Genomic DNA, 19,821 nt, shown 5'->3' on the forward strand with positions numbered 1-19,821 from the left:
CGAGACTGGTAAAATATGTCAGTTGCGAAACCAAATTACATTCTATGGATTGGGGTCACATACACTTCCCCAAAAAACTAAGGAAATGCATACAAACATTGTTGGCACGGAAGAGTATGAAAACATTTTGTTGGGACAGAAAAGAAATTCTTTAATTTCTTAGAACATGACAGAACCATAAATTCTGTGAAGCATTGTGAAATCTTCCTAAAGGTAAAAAAAGCAATACAAAACAAGCACAGGGGAAAGTTAAATTGGAAAATTTTTATTTTGGAATGACAACGTCCGACCACACACGGCAAATAAGAGGTGTTTCCACATCTGCCTTACAGTCCGAACCTTGCACCCAGCGACTACCACCTGTTTCCAGCAATGAAGACCTCGCTTGCAACGCAGCACTTTGATGAGGATGGGGAACCGCAAGAGGGTGTGACTGCCCGGTCGAAGTCACAGAATTGAAGTAGCAAAATTTTATAACGCTGGAATTTCAAAACTGGTTCATGGCTAAGATAAGTGCATAAATTTCTATAGTGGCTATTTTGAAAATAGTATTTTAGTGTCATTTTCAAATGTATATAATAAAACTTTTTACTTGTACTTTGCTTTTTGTTTATATCAATATGTAATCTACTTTCTGGATAGCCCTTGTATAGTGGATTTAGTTAAGAGTATTAAAGCATTGTTATTGGATTCATTATACAGGTGTATTACTTTTTGTTACAATTTCAAAAAAATTAAAATAATTTTAAATATTTCCTAGACTTGTTATTGAATATGTAACCTCCAAAAGATGTTTAATTAATTATTGAATCACTTGCACATTATTTATCTTAGTATTTTGTTTTATTAAACATTTAGATAAATCAATACATGTTATTTTAGGAAATATTTAATTTGAGGTTGGATACAATAAACACATATTAATTAAGCTTTCAAATACTTTTTAGTTTATATCCTTAACCCTCTGGGTGTCCATCATATTTTGTAAAATGCGCATTTTTGGATTTGCAGGCTCTCCTTGTAAAGTTTATTTTGTTAAAAAATTATGAAAAAGTGCTTATTTGAGATTTTGTCCTATGTCTTGAGGTAGTTATCTAACACAATAATAAAATAACAATATTTTTACTCTTTTTGCGATAAGAATTATACATATATATATATATGAGGTCTGTCCGAAAAGTATCCGACCGCGGCGTAACCGACTGGCTTGGACTGGTTATTGGAGGGGAGGGGCGAGCCTACTCCTTCCCATATTAGGCATTGAATACGATCCGGTCACTCAGTGAGTCACAGCGCTCTGTTCCGTACAGTACTACCGTGTGTGTGCGTCTCATTTCAATATGACTGAACGTGTTGAGCAGTGCATTTGCATTAAATTTTGTCAAAAACTTGGCCATTCAGCATCAGAGACGATTACTATGACACGGAAAGTTTATGGTGACATGTCTATGGGCGATACACGAATAAAAGAGTGGTTTAGGCTGTTTAAAAATGGCTGCATATCAGTGGAGAGTGATGACCGATCTGGCAGGCCTTCAACGGCCAGAAACGCTGAAAAATGTCGAACGAGTTTGTGCAGCAATTAATGAAAACCGTCAATTGACTGTCTGAGAGCTGGAAGAAGATTTAGGAATACCAAAATTGTCAGTTTGTAACATTTTACACAAAGATTTAAAAATGAACCGTGTTTTGGCAAAATTTGTTCCTCGGCTGCTGACAGAAGACCAAAAGAACTGTCAACTTGAAATCGCACAGGACAATCTGGATTTGATAAAAAGTGACCCAGGGCTATTTAAAAAAGTTATTATTGGTGATGAGTCATGGGTTTATGGCTATGACCCTGAAACAAAGGCTCAATCTTCACAGTGGAAAACTCGTGAAGAGCAACGGCCGAAAAAAGCAAGACAAAGTCGAAGCAATGTCAAGACAATGCTGACAGTTTTTTTTTGACCAGGACGGCGTTGTTCATCACGAATATGCGCCAAGACGCCAGACAGTGAATAATGAGTATTATCTTGAGGTCCTAAGGCGGCTACGAGATGCAGTACGAAGGAAACGACCTGAACTGTGGACAAGCTGTGACTGGATCCTGCACCACGACAACGCGCCAGCTCATTCCCCAAACCCTATTCAGAGTTTTTTGGTCAAATACGACATCAACCAACTACGACAGCCTCCCTACAGTCCTGACATAGCTCCTTGTGACTTCTGGCTATTTCCTAAATTAAATATTCCTTTGAAAGGAAAAAGATTTGACGATGTTGAACAAATAAAACAAAATGCAACGAAGGACGTGTTAGCCATTCCGCAAAATGAATTTAAGGAGTATTTCCGAAAGTGGGAGGAGCTTTAGAATAAGGTAGTGGCTTGTGGAGGGGAGTACTTTGAAGGGGACCAGATTGCCTTTGCCGCCGAGTAACGTCAGTTCATGCCAGACACACCTGGTATATATATAAATTTCATATAAGAAATCAGAGAATTAGAAAGCATGAGCATTTTTGTAATTTAAAAAAATAAATACACACGTATCTGAGTAACAACAAATAATGCAACAGTCATTTTGTTTAATTCATTAAAAATATATTGACAATTAACACTCAAAGGGTTCAACTAAATTTGGTTAGTTCACCCCCAAAATAGTTTTATTTATGTAAGTGTTCGTCTCTTTACATTGTTATCTAAATAATTCCCAAATCAAGAAAAGATTTCATTAATCTTTTGTCTGTTAACTGTTTGTAATGATTCCTGTTTTAGACTTACCTTTAATGGTCTGAATAATATCAGGTTCATTGCAGATCTGCTTGTATTTTTAATAATGTAAGTTAATGTTGCCATGGTTATGATTAAAATTGTACTGTACAATAAAATTAATAATTTTGATTGTTGGCTATTAGTAACACATGGATAAAGTTAAGTTAGATTAATTTAGTGGAGTAAGAGGCTCTGTTAATAAATATTTGAACAATAACAATCAAAGTTATGTGGCAAAGCCTTATAACTGGGGCATTGGACCCCATAACTAACTGAAATAACCCCCCTCAGACTTCAGCACACTTTGTTCTTGTTAATGATATCTCTGTGTAAATAATACAAGATCGTACTCAGACGTCACATGGTCATGTTACTTTTCTTTATTGTCAAAGAGACTTTAGTTTTTAACCATAGATCTGGTGCCTTAGCAAAAGTTCAAACTGGTTACCCTGTTTAGAACACTTTGAAAACTACAACTAAAATCTTCAAAACTATATGCATTGCTGGAATAATGTGGTTATATACATGTGTATAATTATTTAGTCTGAGTTTTATATTATAGCACTAATATGAAAAACAGTAAATTATTATAGCAAATTACGTTTTCATCAGGTAAATGAACTTTTTTTGAAGTTGCGCAAATCTCTTTTAATAAATGTTACAATTGTGCAAAAAATATCACAGTTATCAATTTACACCAGTTTACCTGTAAAAATAAAAAAAATTACTAAATAACAATTCACAAACATTAAACTTGATTTTGTTAACACTCATATTATTTACACAAAGTAAATTAATAACAATTTATTCACAAACCAGGAAAGAACATGAGTATAAGCACAACCAAACTGAGTTCAATAAATAAAATCTGAAAGTGAAGATTAAATGGTCCCATGATAACTTGTGGACATACCAGTATAGAAATTTCAAATCCCCTTTATTGTAAGAGTAGTAACGTTATAAAACAAAACGATTCATGGTAAAAGCAATTAGTTTGATACAACAGAAAGAGAAAAAATCTTAGTACTAACAGTATTGTCATATTTTTGACCGTCAGCCAACTAAATATCAAGTTGTTTTAACATTCAAGGTTAGTGACACTGCGATCATGGTCTCAAAGTGTGACTACACTAGATTTAGAGTTAACTCTTCCACAAATGTGTTTGCTACAAAATAGTTTTAAGGGTATTTCAATAAGTTCATAAAAAAAGTAGAAAAAACTACTTACAAAAAAATGTTCATGTTTTTTAACATAATCTCCTTTGAACTCTATACGTCTAGGTGTTTTTATTTACAATTTTTTAAGCCATCTAAAATTAGGATTTTGTAAGCTCCTCAAAATAGGCTATTGTTTAGGCGATTACTTCCTAGTTAGATGTGAACCTTTGTCCGCAAAGCCATTTCGTGAAATGGTTGCTGGGGCCAAAATCTGGTGAATATGGTGGATGTTCTAATAATTGTTGTAAACTTAATTCCTTAATTTTGCCCATTGCATCTGCGTAGGCGTGCATCCATGCACTGTCTTTATGAAACAGAATCTATTTTTTTTTTTTTTTTTCAGATGAGGACGCTTTTCCTTGATTTCTTTTCTCAGCTATTCCAATAATATTTTCTTGTTATCGTTGTTCTGCGAGCATCCTAAAAGACTGTAGCCATAACCTTAAGGGTCCTTTACTGTCCATGTTTCATGAACAGTTATATATTGGTGCATCACGATTGCAACGGAAAAGCATCAAAACAGGTTCCGAGTCGATCACATGATTGCATTTATTTTCCACTGTGCGTAAATGCGGCACGGCATCTATATTGCTAAAATGCTTTTCACACCCAGTTTTTCATGCAAAATTGAAGCCGCTGTACCTTGCGATAAGCCTGTGGCCTCAACTGTTTCGCGCTTTTTGATTCATTGATCACATAAAATCATATCATGAATTTTGTCAATCATTTCAGTACATTTCCTCATGATGTCTGCATCTGCATTTATCTTTTGTTGATGTACGACCACATTTAAACTCATTCCCTCATTTTAAACAGTTACAAAAACAGGAGCAGATGTGCCATGGACTTTGTCTAACACTCAGCTTTGATTTCTTTCGGCATCAACCCTTTGAAATACAAGTGTTTAATCACTGCTCGAAACTCACTTCTATCCATTTTTATAGACCAATTAAAGTTGTTTACTTCAATCGGCAACAACAACAACAACAACAAAACTATGGATGGATACAGCTGAAACCTTAACAGCTGACTCGTTGGAATGGTACTTAATGGTGAACATTTATTTTCAATTGCCACCTCTTGGATTTTTAAGGACTTATTGAATGACCCTTGTACTATCGTTCCAGAATGTCATTTTTACATCGCCTCAGTTGTTTAATTAAAATGTAAAATTTTCATTAAAATATTAATGAAACAAAAGGAAATGTTTTGCGTTTTACAATAAATCAGGAGAAGAGTATAGTAGAAGCATGAAATGTTGTGGACTTGTTGTTTCAAGCGCTAATGCTTTTGCATTTTTTGGAACGAAGCAGTAGCTAGCTATTCCTAATTTATGTGACTGTGCACAGTTTCCTGCATAAATATTGTCTGCTGGTTCTAATCTTCAATGTCAAAGGAGCCTCTTACCCATTTAAACCATTGTGTATAGAAACTATCTCCATTCTGCAGTCAGGTTCATCTACAGTGCTGGAAGAAGTCAATTTGTGCAAATCAAAATTGTTATTTTTAATTAGTTTACATTATATTAAATTAATGATTTTCAGGTGAAAATTAAATTAAATTTCTGTTCCATTTTGGATATTGTTTAGTTTCTGTATTCAGGAACTAAGTATAATAATGCACCAGAATGTTAATACTCCTCAAAAGTTAAATATTGGCTTAGAGAATTTATATAGAGAGTTCTCACAGGATTTTAACCCAGGACCTGTTGACTGTTATCCGTTGTTTGACTTAGTTGAATTGTGCTGTATATTTTACTCTTTTTCTGTAAAGGAATCTGGCGAAGGAAATTCATGATAGGATTCCACACTGGTCTCTCTACCAGTGAATCTTTTAAAACTGCGGGTAAATGGTTTTAAGCATAGAATTTGTACCATGTTCTAGAGCCTGCACTTTGTTGTCATATCCAAGACCAATATAGCCAGCAGACAAGTTACATATTGCAGATAACCAGAGAGGCCACAACAGACTAACAGTTCACTTCACATACACAATGAACTAAACATGAAAAATTGTGCACATGATTGAGACTACAGTTACTTACTCCAAAACATAAGTGAATTTGCGTGCAAACATCTGCTGAAAATAGGCAAGTGTTTCAGATTCATCCGTTAACCATAGTTTTGTGACAATGGATAATACTTAGATACATCACTCCACTCATGAGATGAAATAGTAGTTACGATAATGGGATTACAAATGGAAAATTAGTTTTAAAAAACAAGCAAAAAGTAATCCATATGCTGATTAAGTGATAGTGTCAGGGTTTTTTGGGTGCTAAATTCACTCAATTTATAACTTGAAAAAGGAAAGATCATGATAACGTAGCAGTGGCATAGTAAAACCTTGTTATTTAGCAAAACTTGGCTGATCAGCATTTTGAACTGATTCTGTATTGATTTCTCCAGATCTTGCTTTCTTGGACTATCATCTTTTCCCTAAACTCAAAATGTTCCTGGCAGGAAAGAAATTTCTGTCTCATAAAAGAAATGCATACTTTTGAAACCAAAAAGAATCCCTTTACTGTGAAAGAGCTGTCTAATTAGAGAAATGTTAGGGAAATTGTGTTAAACTTCAAGGGAACTATGTTGAATATATCATGTCTAATGAAACATTTTGTCTTATTACAAACCTAAATTTATTAGAGAAAATTTAATTTATTCAAAATTGTCCAATTATAATATTAGATTCTTTGTCATCTGCAAATAAAGAAGTCCTCATTTCTATCAGACACTATAAGTCTTTCTTTGTGTAAAAAAAAACAAGTTTTATGCTTAAAACCACTATTCAATATCAACATTAATATTACCAAACTAATATGATAGTCATAAAACCTATAAATTATATTTTATTACACCTTTTGTCTGAAAACTATTCGTTATATTGAAGTTAATCAAACCCTTTAAAACCTATAAATATACCACAACAGTAGTTTTAAGCTTATGTTTAATCTATCCATTGTCAACTACTAAAGTAGCCTATCTCATGTAGACAATGGCTTTCTTTGTTTACAAACAAAGATAAGATGAAAGAATAAAACAACATTGAAATTTAGCTAAATATATCACATAAATGTGTTTTAATTGATATTATTGGATATATATATATCCTGTGTAAAACATCTAATCCATTGCGTTACATTATTCTTCTACATTCAAAGACAACAATAAAAAGCCTTATGACTGTAACAGTTATATTTTAATATTGTTCAAGAGAAGACAAAATCGATGCACAGTAATTATGCCTGCTTGAAATTTTCATAATCAAAACATTTCATAATTTCTGACTAGTGAACTTAATATTCTTAACCAGATCTAAAGAATTATATAAAGTGTTTATAAACAGTATAATCAATTTTCTGTAATCACCCATGCAGTTTGATTTAATTATTTGAGTTTTTGAAGTCTGATATAGATTGCTCTCCTTAATTTTTGTAAATTACTTAAAATAATTCAATGCAAGTTGTAGTGAACTATTTGCTGTTCCTTTCTAAGTATACAGTGCCAAAATTTGTAATTTTATGTGTATTGCCTAGAATATGTCTCTAAAAATGTATATTTTTATGTAGTTATGTGAAAAACTCAGCAATAATTTATTTGTTCAATTAATCTACAACTGCTAAAGCTTGTGACTGTGAGGTTATGAAAGTAAACGTTGGCTTGGCTTACCTTGCACGTAGGAGAAGCACATGTACAGATGTTGTAGCTGTGACTGATGCTGACTGGCTCCCAGAAGATAAGCTCTGATATCAGCTGTTTATCAGCAGACTAGGAATGTATTGTAGCCAGCCATTCAAACCCCCTCCTTGCCACCTCTTGTTTATCAGTGGTCTCCTAGTTTGTTCTGGATAACCGAGTTTGCCCACTGTTGAATTGATTGACCCTGTGAGTCAATAGCTCTTTTGACCTTGCTGCAGTTTTCCCAGTATATTATTGTGGGTTAGACATAAATTGTATTGGTGGATATTCCTGACTTACTGTATCTCTCCCACATCACAACGCTTTGTGATAAATCAATGCTCAGCTGGTCTTAATTTTCTGGGAAAAATATATCCAGACATAGAGCTGACGTACATTTGCTTTTTATGATGAACTGGATTAATATATTTTTTAATTGTTAAAAAATAAAACTCAGCACAATAACTGAAGAACCTAATCAGAGCCATTCGCCACTCTAGAATAGTTGTGTCCAAAGTGTGAATTCAATGTTTACATAATATAATATATGTTTTACATAATTATAATACATTTCTTCGAGACATGTGAATTGTCTATACATTAATAGAGACTGGAATAGTTACATGTATAAATAACATATGAGTAAAAGCTAGTTGAAAAAAGAGTGTAGCTTTAAAAACATCAGTAGGCAAATAATGCTTTTTCTTGCAGTCATTGTTCGAGGTTAAATGTAAAATTTCCATCTGATTTTTATAGAATTTGTTACACTGATAAAAATGTTTAGTCCTAGGTAGGATAGTCTGGAGAGGGATCATTAGAGCTGTCTTAATTTATTTGTAAACATTACAATACACCATAATGTTATGACATGTGATCTGTCATGAGATTTAAAGACTAAACTACTTTAAAATATACATTTAAATAAAAATATATTATACTTTACAGATTGGAATTAAATGTAAGTTTTCTTGTACTATAACTATGAAGTGTATTTCTATATAATAGTAATTCTCTATTCTTAAAAGTGTTACTGAAAATTTCTAAAATAAATACAGAACATAAAATTGTTATTTACATAGATTGGAACAATGCCTGATAGGGTGGGTTTGTAGGTTATTTTCTAATATAAAAAGTGCTCTGTTTACCATTTGTAAATTTTGTATACAAGATTGGCTGTATTTTGTTTTTTTAACATACCATTTAACTGAATTTTCTTAGTTGTTAATAATTTTATTTATTGCTCTTAATAAAATGCAACCTGTGTTGATTTTGATGCTCACTAAATTCTTTGATTTTAATGGCATAGTGCATCATGAATTCTTTCTTGCCACAATATGAAGCAATTCGAAAAATGTCTGGATTTTTGGCAAAACAATTCAAGGCTTTTTGCACCATGACAAATTTCACCTACTCATACTTCATTGCTTTTTTGTCAATTTTTGCTAAAAAATAGTACTGTAATGATACTCCAATCTCCATATGGCTCCTTCTGACTTTTTTTATATATAAAAATAAAGAGAACCTTAAAGGGCCTTCCATCATTTTACAAGCATAGATGACATTAAAAGTGCATCCCTGAAACAGCTAGAGGCTATCCCAAAGATAAAGTGTGAGGTGTTTTGAGGATTGGAAGAAGCGTGGCACAAGTGCGTAATATCTAATGGGGACTAATTTGAAGGTGATAATGTTAATGTAGACAAATACAAAAATTAAGAATAATAAAAAAATGAAAATTATCATTACTTTTTGAACATACATCTTATATAAGTCTATACCGACGAAGCAAGTATTTTTTGTTCATAAATCTTTCTTGAAATTAAATTAGGCCACTGTCACATGTACAAATTAGTGCACGCTGTTGTTCGTCAGGATATTTCGGACTTGGATAAATAATTCCATACCAACTAAAAACTCTTCCTCCCTCTCTGAACTCTGGTTCTCCCTTGGACCACTTCAGAGGGGTAGGCTTTAGCTGTTGAGTACCTCTGTCTTGTATTCAAATTATTTGCTTCCTTTTTTTCTAATTACTATTGTGTGCTTGTGTGTGTCTGTGATACACCCAAATAAACACGTTGCTTGTTTTTAATTTGTTCTTTATTTTGTTCTCACAATAAAATGTTAATGAACTTTATAATTTTTAAATGTTGGTTATTAAAACTAGTACTAGAAATAATGTAGTTTTGTGATTTTTAGTTTACTGCAAATCTTTGTCACAGAATAATTTTGACATTTTGAGTTTGAAAATTAATAAATATCAATAAAGTTATGGTGACATGAATAAATTTCTCGCTTTGAACAAAGGTTATCTGATAGTCAAAAATAGCTTTTTATAGAAACCCTGAGTTTACATTATAAATTTTCAAAAAGGAAAGGAAAGGTTGAAAGAAAAGAATTGTTGTAATTATTTGCTCAATTATTGTTGATTGTATTTAACCAAAGCTGAACCAAAGCAATAAATTTTACTTTTATTTTTTACTAGCGGGCCCGGCGCGCTTTGCTGCGCATTTCAATAATTTTTTGCAAAAGTTGCCCGCGGCTTCGCACGCAATTTCCCGTTGAAAACAGTACACTATATTCACTTATTCTTTTTCTATCACATTCTAAACATTGCTGAGATAATTGATAGTCGTTCCATCGTGAGCCTCTTGGGCGTATTATGAAGGTATGTACCATATTCCTGCCTCTATCTAGCTGTTACCCACGGCTTCGCACGCAAATCTTAAGAACCGAAGTCCTTATATTACTTAGTAAATTTTTTTTTTACTATAATAAATTTTAGATTAAATTAGTTATATCTCCGATGCCACGATTGAGCTTGCTTTGTTGTCTCGATCGAGAGAATATGTACACACGGAGTTTTGAGAACCATACTTCTGTCAAAAAAAACAACTAAGGTTGATTTTATAACATTCTTTATATTTGTAGCCAACGTAAGATAGTAATTATGATATCTGCATTACTCTTCTGATCAAGCATGAGCATGGTTTATATTAAATAAATATTGCAGTTAAAGGTGAATTTTTACGTCAAATTTGAATTGTATTATCTGGATAGTAAAGTCTATGTTTAACAGTGATTGCAAAAACAGTTTAAACAAAATTTGTCGTTTCTCTTAAGCTTACTCTATGCTTTAAAACTATAAGTGTAATATATGTTTACAAAGAACAGCTGATTAAAAATTTGAAAAGACGTTAACATATGTTTGCTGCAATGCATTTCTTATGGGTATTTCTGTAACCAGTGGGGCGGAATCCTGAATCGGGAAAGGGATGGGCATAGCTTATAAACCTTCTCCGTGGAAAAATACATATACGTACAAATTTTCATCATGATCGGTCCAATAGTTCACGATTCCATAAAGGACAAACATACAAACATTCATTTTTATATATATAGATAAGTGGATATGAGTGTTGCAGCATTTTAAATAGCAAACTGACTTTCTGATAATTAAAAATATTCAGTGTGGGGATTTAGTTGTTTTAAAATAATTTTATTTGTTTTTGAATATTAAAATATAATTTTTCTTTCATATTCAGATTAAAATTAAATAAATATTTTCATTGATTTCACTTAAAGATTTTTAACGATTATTGCCTATACTTTTGCTTTATAAGTTATAATAATAATAATCTTTTATTATTTTTTACAAGTATATGGTATGCAGTGTGTCAAGATATTTATAATTTATAAAATCATAGCGTTTTTTTTTAATGTTGGAGATGGTGTTAATATTGGTTTATTTTCATAATAACCATATTAGAAATTCATAACCAATATCTTAAAACTTTTTATTCTGTGAGGCGTTTTGAGAGCAAGACTATCATCGTCAGACACTTCACAAAAGTAAATACAAAAAGCAAATTTATATCCAATGTTAATATTAATTTTTCTGATGTTGTTTATTTTTTTTTTAATAAAAATAAAATTACAATGTATAATTATTCCATGTAAATTTTGAAATTTTGTTAATCTTTCTGAAATTATAGAGTCTTATATTGGGCTATCTTCTTTGATTTATAATAAATATTGAGTTTTCTTGATTTATATAAAATGATTCCCATTCCTTTACAAATTAAACAGTTTTAAGATACTGATTGTAGGAAAATTTTTACCCTGGAACTGGCAGGCATTTATTTCCTCAGATGACAGGCCATTTTTGAGTGTTATGTACCCATACTTTGACATTTTGTGAGAAATACATTTTTACTTTAAACCTATATGTAAATCATATCATCATCTAGGTGAATCCAGTTAAACTTCTGTCTAGGTAAATGCCAAGAAAATTTAAATTATCAGTTTTGGTTGTTAATTTATCAGGAATTATGACAGTTGGGCTGTTATCGTAAGTTTGCTGGAATAGTAAAAGTCTGTATTAATATTGTATTTAATCAATTAACTCTTTAAAAATGTTTTTTTTTAACCTAAAATTTATATTGTTTTGACGGAATTTATACTGTTTTTTTACAGAGATAGGTTTATAGAGTTTAGTGAATGTGAATAGAGAAAGTTATTTTTGAGTCTTTTATTCAAATTTTGTTATTTTTGAAATATTTGTCACTAAGTAATTTTCACTACCTGTGTCCATTTCATCACCACACAAACAAAGCTAATCGTATATGTGTAAGATATATCCCTGGTACAATAAACACTAGAAATACAACCATAAAATACTCAAAACCAGATGACATTAAGTGGTGTATGTCTGTACTGTGAGGCTACATCTAGCTCACAAGGTGCAAACACTCATGACAGAGCACCAAGGAAGTGTTGACATTTAGTAGAAAATGCAGAACTCTGTGTGATACATGATTGTCATATAAATGCTTCTTGGAAAATATTATGACAGACAAAACAATGAAACAAACAATATAACAATGCGTAATATTACGTCAGTAGCACACATTTAGGTATTTGCTATGAACATAATATTACGTCACAATCCGTGAAAGGGTTAAGGCAAAGTTGGCTAATACACCAGGAATCAGCACTTTTTTAGCTGAAAAATATGTACATTTCAAGATGAAATTTTAAAATTTTGTAAAAATACTAAAATATATTCCTTTGTTAGAAAGAGTTTTACAGTCTTACTAAATTTAGCTTTATATTTGACTTGTAGGACAATATGAATGGATTTAAAATTGGTATTAATACAGTACTTATTCTTGTTGTAGGTTTTATGTTCAAATGCAGTAGTCACCTCTTTTTCTAAGGAAATGTTGGCCTGTTGGTAAGTATATTAAAAGTTCTACTTTTAGGTTATTATGTGGCTATGATAATGGTCACTGAGCAGTGGCCAAAATATTGTTTTTTCTGCCACGTTAGTATTATTTACCTAGTTTATATTTTCTTCAAAAAAATTTGTCTCATAAAAAAAGAAATTGTTGTTGGCTCAAAATAGAAATCAAAGAATGGATTTAATAAATTTGGAGTAGCAAACAAACTTAGGTCTATCACTGGCCTAGACTAAAGACTGGTTAAAATACTGAGTAAGACTTCAAGTTTTTAATTAAAGCATGGTTCAAAGATGGTTTTGGCCTAAATAAGGATAGGATAAATCCATTGTCTTTAAATTAATTTCAGGGTGTAAGAATAATTGAGTTAAAAGAGATCATTCTTGTAGTCTGGTTGTTCCTCCAGTTGATAAATTTATCCTAGGTGTATCAGGTGTGCTCAAGCAACCAATCCATGAGATGCTAGTTGAAGGTTTTTTTTTTCTTCATGGATTCTTTTTAACTGTTCAGGTAGGAGGTTGAAAAGCTTGTCTCCTGCGTAGTACGGTTTCTTCTCATGCAGAGATGTGCGGTGTGCATAGAGGCTGGTATTTAGTTTTCCACAAAGGTTGTCTACATGTGATGCCCAAGTGAGTTTGCTGTCTATTATAACTCCGAAATATTTTGCTTCACTTTCTAGTTCAATGTCTGGTAGCTCTGGCAAATCAGTGGTTCTGTTTCCAGAATTTACTTGTTGAGTTTTTTTCTTATTAAGTACAAGAAAATTGTTTTGACAATACTGCTTAGCCATGTTGTATGTAACAAAGGATGAAATTTTTAATGTTTTTGTTCGTCAGCAACTAGAAGTGCAGTGTCGTCTGCGTACATAATTGCTTGCCCATATTCTTTAAGATATCTTGACAGGTCGTTCGGATCAGCAGGATGAAAAGGATTGGTTCTAATACTGAGCCTTACACCTTAAATGATTGGGAGTAAAGGTGTCCTTACTATATGAGTAGTGTGGTTTTTGCTGTATGTTAATTCAACTATTTGTGTTCTTCCTGCCAGATAGCTTGAAAACCAATTTGCAGCTTTGCCTTTTATTCCCATGCTCTTTATTTTGTTTAGCAGTAGAGAGTGGTCTAAAGTTTCAATTGCCTTACTGAAGTCTAAGAGAAACCCAGTAATAGATGCTCCTTCCTCCATCTGCTTGATGATGTGCTCAACAAGGTAGTCAGGGCTGTGATGGTTGACCTTCCCTTTGGAAACCATGTTGTTGACTACTGAGGATGTTGTTATTAACCCTTTGAATGGTTTTTTTTAAATTAAGAGTGCCCTAAAAAGTAATTTCGGTATACTGCAGTAGATGTGTTATAAAAAACACTCAATTAAATGTTTTAAGTTTTTCTGTTTTTATTTATAAAGAAATATCTAATTATGCATTAAAGTTATTATATTTACAAAATATGAGAATGAGATTAAATATTGAGTATTTTCTCATAAACATACTAAGGTACAGGTTAAGTATAAGATAGTAATAGTACACAAGTCTCCTCAGAAATCTTTGATGGTATGAAAGGCGAAAAAACAGTTGTCGCTGTTCGCCGACGCTGGTTTATCTGCGAATGTGGCATGCTCTCTTTATTTTGTCCTTCTTATCTTTAGCAGAGATGGTGGCGGAAAAATGCCGAACAGGGGAGCATCTTGGCAAAAAATTTGTTTGTAAGTCTTTCTCGCGCCATTTATCTAATTTGTAATTATACAAACAGCCACATTTATTTTCTCACACTAAACACAATGAAACTTTTACAATCAGGCAATCGGTAACGTAAAAGTAAGGTTACAACCTGTATTCACTACACAAACAGAATATAGATTCAGTTGATTACTTGGAACAATCGATTGAATACCGTCATAAGGCCTGAATACCGTCATAAGGCCTGAATACTGTCAATTGGGTTTGAAAGAAAAAAAATAAAAGAACAACTGTGATCTAGTGCAAACAACATAAAATACTTGAGACTGATTTATTCTGCTAGATTGCATTTGTACTCATGCAAGAGATTATCAATTACGAAAACATTATTGTGAAAACTGTTTAGAACAATATATCGCTTCCCACAAGGCTATCGGGACTACTACGGGCAGCACGAATAAGGGCGTTCTCGAATTTATTGTGGGATTACTAGTCAAAGGGTTAATAAGATGACTCTAATCTGTCAAGAATTTATTTTCAATTACTTTGGATATTGTAGATTAGAGAGATATGGGTCTGTAGCTTTCTATTGAGGTTGCAAGTCACTTTGGAATTTTGGAGGTTTTAAATTTTAGAATTATTTTGGATGATTTCAGGGATTTGGAAAAATTCTTTCCTTAAAGGATAGGTTTATGATGTGTGTGTGATCTCTTTGCAATGTTTAAGTAGTTTTGAGGTAATTTCATCCAATCCCGAAGATGGTTGTGACTTTAAGCCAGAGATAATTTTTGAAATTTCAGATCTTGTGGTTGGGTTTACTACGAGTTCAAGCAGATTTTGGAGTTCAAATGGTTCTGTTTCTAAACTAGGTATTGTATAGTGACTCTGGGTGTTATCTGCAGCTGTACTGAAATGGTCATTTAAATGTTGTGCTACCAGGATATTTAATCTATTACCAACTCTATGGGGGTTGAATGCCCTAGGTTTCTGTATCTCTTATGGTTAATTACATTCCAGACGCCTTTTTGTTTGTTTTCTTAATTTTGAATATAGTTTGATGTGGATTTTTTCCTTAAATTCTTCAGTCTAAGGTCGTACTCCTTCTTTGCTTGATCTGTAATCACCTTGTCAGCCAATTCCCCACTTTGGACCTTGTTTTTTAATGCCTGAAGGTATTTTAAGTCTGCATGCTTTTTGATCAATTGTATTATTGATACTAAATCCTCTTTTGGGTCTAGATTTTATCAAGGGGCATGTAGAATTCAGGACCGAGTTAAGTATTGATTAAAATTTTCATATCAATTTTATCTTTGTCAACAGTCAAAGCAATAGACAGTTTGCCATGATTCATCCTTCAGGACTTATTGTTAAGGTTTGTCTGGGAGAAACGTCTTCTTCTTGAGATTGGGAGTACTTTATTTTGAGTTTCCAAGTTTAAATGGCAGATCTGGCCAGTGTGATCAGATAGGCCAGTTTCTATGATTTCTGTCTTGATGTCGTCATTATGAATTTTAGTGCATATAAAGTCAATACAATTTGAAGTGCTGTGTGTCTGGTTGGTGGGAGGCACAGCCTTTGAATGTTATGGCTACCCAGCATGTTTATTAATTCCTTATTACCCATATTATCGGTTAAATCATCTATATTTATGGCCCCCATAACCACAGTAGGACATTTCCATGTTGATATCATGTTCAATGTCTTGGATAGGACATGAAGGGCTATGTTTAGATTACTGTTTGGGGGTCTGTATACTCCTAAAAGGTAGGTTTGAGTTTTACCAGTGTTGATGCGGATCATGGAGAGTTCACAGACTTTTTGGATTGTGTTATCTGTAACTTCTATTTTTTCAACTTTACTTTTAAGGCTGTCATTCACGTAAATGGCCACACCGCCTTTTTTGTCAACTTCTCTCGAAAAACCTTGTGTAAGAGTGTATAGTTGTTAATTCTGGTACTAGTCAGCTCTTCACTTCGAAGACTGTGTTCCGTCGATAAAACTAAGCTGAGTTTGTTTGTTTTTAGTAAATCATTGTCTGTCTTCCTTTGGAGGTGATTTATGTTTTGATGCAGGATTGTAAGCTGCCTGTCAATTTTTAGTTCTTTAGGGAATTCTTGAAGACTTTTGTTTTGTAATGTTTCATTTTGCTTGATTGTCCGGTTAACTGATAGAAAAAAGTCTGCAGTAATTGGTTTTCTTGTATGAAATCCGGCTGATGTTTATTAATACTCATAGTTGTCTTGTCAGAGTTTTCTAAATAATTTTCTATTGTTCTTATGTGTCTGTCAAAGAATTCTTCATATGTTTCTCATATATGAAGGAGCATAATGCTGCTGTTGGTAGTAAAACTGAGGTGAGGGAACAAAAGGTTTCTGTTTCTATGTTTTTGTGACATTTTAGAATATGATTGTTGGTTTCTGGAAGATTTGGTTTGTTTTATAGTGGTTAAGGATTATGTTTTCCAATTCTGTGATTTCTTTACATGTTCTTTGAGTAGGAGGGACTTTCTTATGTCATGCTCTTCGTACAGATTTTGTAGTCCTTGTCCATGTTTTTTTTCCTTCTCAGCCTGAGCTTAAGTTTCTTGCAATTTTTTTTTGTAAGGCTTCAATCTTGTGCACATACTTACTTTCCATTTCTGTTTAATTTTCAATTCTTGCCTCCTTTTCAGGAAGTTTAGCTTCTAGGGCTGAATTTTGAATGTTTAACTCCTCAATCTTTTATTTTCTAGTTAACAGTTTTCTGCTAGGAGAAGGTGATCGGCCTCAGCTGCCAATGTTAGAGAAGTCTCTAGATCCGTTTCCTCTACATCTGTTCTATTACTCAGCCTCAGCTCCAGGTCCGAGATAGCCATAATGCTGTTTTCCTTGTCTCTATTTTAGTGTCTTGTTAGGCTCCGTGTTTTCAAGGAGGGTATTTTTGCTTCCCCCAAGGCCACAAAACTTGTTTCTGGCAGGGGGCTGCTATGAGCAATATTGCAGGGTGCTGAGTTCTTACAAGTAATATATGACGAAGCATTTATTTCATCCTTGGCCAAATACACCAAAATATCTTTTCTAGTAAAATTAGAATACATTTTTTTAATTATGGATTTTCTGAGATTAGAATAGTGTTGATTGATGTAATGTTCATGCAATTTGAGATCGTGGTGCTCACATATAATTCACTGCTATAGATCATGTTGGATAGAAAGTGTTGTGATTTTTATAAACAAATATATAGCTTTTGAATAACAAGAAGGGGTCCAATGGTTGATTAGACATTGGTTATAAGTACTTCAGTGAATGATACAAATTTTGTAAATATGAATAAATATCAAAGTATGAAAGTGTTGTGTTTATTTTTAAAGTTCACTGTTAAATTTATAAAAATCGTAATAGATTACCATGTCATACCTTGCTTTTATGATTGTCCAATATTCTACTCAAACCATTTGTAACTTTAATTTTAGTGTGAAGACAGTATAATAAAACAATTAAAGTGGAGAATTACATTAACCACAAAAATAGCATTTGGACACACTGTTAAATAATATTCTATTCTTTTTTTCCTACTTTATTTTTCAATACATGTTTACATAACATAAAAAAATTATATACATTTTGAACAAAAGTGTTGAGGAAGGTAAGTAAGGGTTTATGCAATTTTGTTTATACAATTACCTAATAGGCATAAATAGTACAAATATAATTTTAAATGTTTTGCCAATTGTTTTTATTGAAAACAAAAAAGCAATCTAAAGAGCTTTCCCATTTAATATATTATTTTAAGATAGAGGTCTTGTGAAGATAACTGGATTTTTCATACATTTTGCCTTTGTTACAGTGAACCAAAAATTATCACAGTGTCCTTCCTGAGTAACTAACCTGCTAACACATAAGCTACAAATTGTGTATGTGAATTAGTCTTTGTGTTAGGTTAGTTAATCACCTGAGAAAAAATGACAGCAGTTTTTTTTAAATTTTGTTTCAAAATATGAAATTGTTAAAACATGCAGTTACTATATTTATAAGTAGAATATGTTTGTAAAATATTGATCAAGTGAAAGAGTGTTCATTCAATTGTTATTGGCTCAAACTTATATGTAATGAAAATAAAAGCAGTAATTTAAATCCAGAATTTGAATTTCTATAAAATCCAGAATTTATTTTTGTCAAGTAGGAATAAGCTATAGGGAATCCACTAAATAAATGTTGACTTTAGGAACATTTTTAATATTGGATATATATGTGATTCTTGACAATAAATAAAATTATGATTTTAAAATATTTAATAAAACCTTAAAATACTTGTAATTCTCACTATTTGGTATAAAAGCCCTTTCAAACTAGAGTCATATTTGTGTTGTTGGTATTTTCTACTAAGATATTTGAGAAAATTGTGTCCAGCATTTTTAGGGAAAAATGTTCTATCTTCTTTCACCTCACCAACAGGGTATTTATATTTCTAATATAACTACATATATTTCAACTTTCAGAAAGCTTTTGATAAGACCCCCCCCCCCCCCCCCGAAAGAAGGCTACCTGCTCTTGGTTTCTCTGCAGATTCTTCTTTGGTTACAGTCAAATTTGCAAAATAGGCCTTTCAGAGTAAATTTTGGGGTGCTATTTGTTTCACTGGATTCTTGGGGGTGCCAAAGGGGTTAAATCTTGGTCCACTAATCTTCCTTCTTTTTATCAATGATATAACATCAGTTATGGAATGCAATGTTACTCTTCTTTTCATCGATGATATAACATCGGTTTTGGAATGCAATGATACTCTTTATGTTGATAACATCAAAATATCAGTGCCCTAAGCCAGGCTTGAGAAAGATATTGTAAGGCTAGAACTTGTACTCTTGCCTATAGAGAATCATCATATTCTGGTGAATTTGTTTTTTCCACGAAATTCTCCATGGAAGCTACAATATTGATGTACGCCTAAGGGTTCCATTTTAACAACCAAAAACAATATATGGATAGGCTATACTTCTGTTACATCAGAAAGTGTCTCTTTCTTGTGGAGAACGTTAATACATGGTTTTAGGTTTGTTGGAGAATATAACAGTTTAAAAGTTTCTTTTTCCTCACGTTATCTTGTGTGTGCGTGTGTGTGCGTGCGTGTGTGTGTGTGTATGCGTGCGTGCGTGTGCGTGTGTAATTTTCATACCCCTTACACATGGTTTTGGTGGGTTATTCGTTTCTCTTAATATGAGAGTGGGAAGTAGTTTTAAAAATTGGCAAGATATAATATTAAGTGACATCTCAAATAAATGTCTCTTCTA

At 32.5% G+C, this 19,821-nt stretch overlaps 1 protein-coding gene across 5 annotated transcripts in view; it reads left to right on the forward strand.

Annotated features, from left to right (window-relative positions):
• The window catches only part of LOC124367436 (flocculation protein FLO11), a 90,037-nt gene that overhangs the window by 25,114 nt on the left and 45,102 nt on the right, over positions 1-19,821 (forward strand). For all 5 annotated transcript variants that reach the window (XM_046824249.1, XM_046824273.1, XM_046824285.1 and 2 more), the window contains exon 2: positions 12,821-12,876. The gene's annotated coding sequence lies outside the window, so the exon portion shown is untranslated. The remainder of the gene's footprint in view (positions 1-12,820; positions 12,877-19,821) is intronic.

The sequence above is a fragment of the Homalodisca vitripennis genome, chromosome 1 (assembly GCF_021130785.1).
Source record: "Homalodisca vitripennis isolate AUS2020 chromosome 1, UT_GWSS_2.1, whole genome shotgun sequence".
NCBI classification, from domain to species: Eukaryota; Metazoa; Arthropoda; class Insecta; order Hemiptera; family Cicadellidae; genus Homalodisca; species Homalodisca vitripennis.